The sequence below is a fragment of the Vicia villosa genome, linkage group LG6 (genome assembly GCF_029867415.1).
Source record: "Vicia villosa cultivar HV-30 ecotype Madison, WI linkage group LG6, Vvil1.0, whole genome shotgun sequence".
NCBI lineage: Eukaryota > Viridiplantae > Streptophyta > Magnoliopsida > Fabales > Fabaceae > Vicia > Vicia villosa.
This window is the reverse complement of record NC_081185.1, coordinates 152,054,972-152,059,871: the sequence shown is the minus strand read 5'-3', so window position 1 is coordinate 152,059,871 and position 4,900 is coordinate 152,054,972. Positions and strand designations below refer to the sequence as shown.

The window sequence follows — 4,900 nt, the reverse complement described above, 5'->3', positions numbered from 1 at the left end:
ATTCAAATTAATATAGAGAATTATTGTATTTATAAATGATACAGTAACTTTTTTATATATACATCACAAAAGTAAATATATATTTTTTATTTTCATTTGATATTTAAGATATATATTTTCAATAAAATATTTCAAAAATGATTTTATTTGAATAAAAATTAAGTAAGCATGATTTTATACCTGTTAAAATATTTATTTTAAAACTAAATGATTACAATGTTAATAATTAGTTGGAAGTTGCTATGGTGTCTAATGAATAAAAAGAAAAATCAAATTTAAAATTAAGTTAAAGCCAACATGAGCTGGTCCCGTAGCTCAGTTGGTTAGAGCGTTGGTCTTATGAGCCGAAGGTCGCGGGTTCGAGCCCCGCCGGGACCAAATTTTTGATTTAAAGTTATTTGCGCATAATTATCACTCTAAAAAACTGTGTCGTAATAAAATTATGCAAGACTTTTTAGTTTCTTTATTATTTTTAAAGTTACTCACTTAGAGAGTTTAATAAATAATGTGTACTTGTAGTAAATTATGTTAATTTTACTTGTAGTAAATTGTGTTAATTTTACTTGAAACAACTGACAAAAAACTATGTCATGGGTTGCATGTTGTTACAATGATTCAAATAGTTCGATTGTACACCTATTATCAAAGTATTTCATAGTTTTCTATACAAAAAATTGGCTTTATCTTTGATCAAGATAGCCTTTTATCTTGGACAAGAATGAGATTCTTACGGTAACAAATATTCTTCAAGTTGTTTGATACCTCAACATGTTTATAGGCTACATGTAAAGTTATGATGCAAATATTCTTGAAGTTTTAGTTGTTTGACAAACAATCAAAAGTCGTGCTGTTTGATAACTTGACAAGTCTCTAGGTTACATGTAAAGCTATGATGCAATGTTATCGTTCACAATTCTATTTTATCAAAGAATAATTTTTTATTTATTAAACTCTCTATTTTCCTTGTGATTATTAAGATAACAATGAACCAGATGTGTTGTCACTAACGACATCGGCATATGATTAAAGCGATCAAAGTCTCATCACAAAAGCTTAGAGGTTCTGTAAAAAATGTCACAGACGTACGACTAAAGCAATCAAAATTCTCCAGTGCCAATACACACACAAAGAAAGAATACCACAAAGTGGCAAATACAAGCTCACCCCTATTTGGCAGCTAGCTACTCCATAGACTATGGTGAGTCACATTACATCAGGGGCGGAGCCAAGGCCCAGCTGTCATACCCCAAAATTTGCCTCCCATATTCCATTCACAATGATGCAAAGTTCAAGGTTCAATCCCAAAGACTACTCACTCCAAAGTTCAGATGATCCACAGTCAACTGGTTTGACCTAAAAGTCAACCATAATCAGAGCATAGTCAAAGCCTCCCAATTCTGGTCAACATCAAGCATGTGAAGTATAACCATCATTTGATCAAAGAATGATCATGATTCCATTAATAGAAACTCAGAGATGAACAAATACAAAAAGGTTCAAATTAGGGTTTCTTAGGAGAAAGTCAACCCAACTTTGACCGGGCATAACTTTCACATGGAACATCAAAAATTCCTCACTCAAAGCCTATTTTGAAGGAAATTGGATTCTCTACAACTTTGTCTCTCACAAGCCAGGGCTAGAAATGATTCATTTGAGAGATACAATGCAAAAGATTACAGGTCATTTTCAGGCATCCTCCAAAAGCAGTTTTTTCCCAAAGAGGATATGATCAAGATAAAAGCTCCAAATGAAAAATATATTCCAAAGTGGCTTGTAGAGGACCTCTTGAGGTTTCCAAAAAGTCTTAGAACTCCCTCATAGCTTAAAAATTGAGTGAAATATGGTTGATCAAAGTTGGTTGATTTTTGAAGGCAAAATGTGAAAAAAGAAGGTTCAAATTGAGAAATTTTGCAAATGGGCCTATGGTTTTTTGATGCAATCTTGGTCCACAAGTCATTAGCATGCCCAAAATCATTTGCCACGAAATTTAGCATTATATTTGATTTAATATGATTTTTTATTTCATTTTAATGATTTAAATTAAGATAAAAATCAAATATTATGGTAAAGGAGATATTTTGATTGATTCCAATCAATATTTATGACTAAATGCAATATAATTTCGTGACATATTAATTGGGAAAAGATTGGCACAAGTTGGGACCAAAATAGAAGGTTTTGAATCAAAAATAAAATCAAAATTCCAAGATTGGCAAGATTTGATTCAAGAGGTTTTTGGACCGTTTTGTTTTAACCTAACACAGGCTTATAAGTATCTGAGGAGAGGCACACGAATAAGGGTTGAGAAATTGGGAGAAAGAGGCACATTCAAGAACACAAAAATCTTCATAAAACTCAAAATTGGTTTGGTAGAATCAGGGCATCTCAAGGAGTTTTAAAGATTGCAAAAGTTTCCCCAAGAGTTTCTGAACGTATGAGGATCATCACGCTGCAACAACAACCCCAGATTTGCCTCCAATAAGTCAAAGTAAGTCGCTTCGAATTCTGTTTCGATTGGCATAATATAAGCATGTTCATGTTATGTTGATTGTATATTTGGCTTCTCCTAATTGCTGTGGTTGATTCTGGTTTGGTTTGATTGAGTTTTGTGCGTTCTAGCGTGATCGGCCATTGGAGGCCGATTCAAGCTTTTAGGGCTAAAATTAGGGGTTTCTCATAGGTTTGAAATTGGGCTAGGAGCATAGCATGGTTAGATTCGTATGATAGAAGGGGAGGGATTCAAGGGGTCGCGAAATATTTTTTTGCAGGGGTGTGTTAATCGCTATTTTCCAGGTATGGGTTTGCTACGAAAAATCCCAAGCAGATTCGTAGCTAATCTGCATTGTGTTTACAGGTCTCCTTGGGGAAGACGATGATGTGTCCCCCCATCACTGGTTCATTTGAATTTCGCGCGTTAAATCCTTTTGTTTTATTGCTTTTTTTATATAATTGAATAGTGGTGAATCTTAAACACGCGCGTTGCGTGGTTGGGGTGGTAACGAGTAGTTTGTGTGAGCATGGGGGTGGGGGTTCGAATCCTCGCTCCCACATATTATTTTTCTGAATTTTCATTCTTGATCCTGTGTGTCTGCATGCTTACAGTTCACCATACACCCTCAGGATCTGATCCCTTAACTCAGCCACGCCTTAGATCTAATGTACCCAGGATCAGTCCCTATAATATGAACCCTCAAGACTGCCACATTAAATCACAACCCTAATAAACTAAATTAATCTTAATTAATTTATTTGATTTATTTAAATCATTTTAAAACATTTGTTTATATAATAATAATAATTTATTTTTATAAATAGGTTAATATATATTATAAAATGTTAAAATTTCAATTTATTGTTCGTGCCGATTAAATCGATTAATCGCTATGGGCAATAATAATTTTAATGTTATTAAAATGCGATTAGTTTCTATTTGATTAAATGGTTGCAATCATCTTATTGATTGTGATGATTAATCCTCTCTCGTTCCAGATTTAATTTGTTATTATTTGTAATCGAATCAATCGGTTATGAGGGGTAACAATACAAAATAAAATTCACAAAAATAATAAAATACGATAATCCATTATTAGTGATAATCGAATCAATCGATTTGAATTGGTAATGGTACAAAACCCCTAATCTTTTAACTATGGTGATCAAACCCATTGATCATTGCGGTTAATTGTTCCAAATCAGGGTTGTACGCCCCAAGCCTTAAAATAATTCTAAAATCCATTCAAACTTCAAATTCAAAAATACAGATGTTTATCTACGATAGGCTATTCAAAGCCTTCAAACCTTCAAATCAAATTTCAAACCTTAAGGGCGTACAACCCGTCCCCCGAACTACGTAGACTCTGATCCTCCATAAGGAGGTACGTAGGCACTTGGCAACAAGGCGAGTCCCCCTCCCTAAAATCTCAAATTTTCCCCTATTCATTTCCTTAGCTATAAACCTCGATAATTAGCCATTAACCTTTACTGTGCACATAAAACCTTAGGAAAGGGTTGAGGGTGCCTAACACCTTCCCTCGACCTGAATATAGTATCTTACCCTGATCTCTATACTGCGTAGGGTTTCCTATTCGCCCTTCAGAATAGGTGGCGACTCTCTAAGTTATAATTTTTAGGCAGGTTGCTACACCAGCGAGCTCGGACAGGCGCCTGGGCTTAACCCCTATTTTCTTTGTACTCCCCCAATTCAATAGTCAATTTTAAGATAAAATCAGGGGAAAAATTATGGGCAAAATTAGTAAAAATAGGGTGTAAAAATTAAAACAGATGAATAATCAATGGTGTAAAGTTTTTGCCCATGCTGCCTAAAATTCCTGGCTCCGCCACTGCATTACGTCAATCTTGAACCAAATTTTTTTCACATGGGCAATGGAATGTGTATCGACCCTTAACCAGGATCAGTCCCCAGAGACGTCCTATCAAACTTCAAGCACGATATCAAAGGACAAGTTGTACTCTAGAAAAATGAACTCGAGGGTGAAAACAATATCACATAAACAGGTAAAAATAATGGTAAGTAATTAAGAAAAAGAAATACACATTGCATGACAAAAATTAAAAAAGTTTATTTATTCATTAGATACACATTTTTCGGGTACAAACACGTCAGAAACAAAAAAAAAAGTTTTAGCTAATCCACAAAGGAAAATACATTCTTATCTTCAATCATTTGGTCAAGATAGACTTGCTTTCGAGAGATTAGCCAATGAGATTACACACACACACACACGTAGAGAGAGGGGAAAATAACGAACTAGCTATTTGTCCATCATCCTTTGCAAAGAGTCGTTGATTGTGTTTTACGATTGAGATCTCTTGGGATCATACGGATAATCATCTTCAGATACTGGGAAGATTATGGAAGAATTGAGACCCCTTCGTGGTG

General features: G+C 34.4%; 1 non-coding gene across 1 annotated transcript; it reads left to right on the top strand.

Annotated features, from left to right (window-relative positions):
- Positions 1-304: 304 nt before the first annotated feature.
- TRNAI-UAU (transfer RNA isoleucine (anticodon UAU)) lies at positions 305-378 on the top strand. Its single transcript has one exon. It is a non-coding gene; the product is annotated as a tRNA-Ile (tRNA).
- Positions 379-4,900: the final 4,522 nt, after the last annotated feature.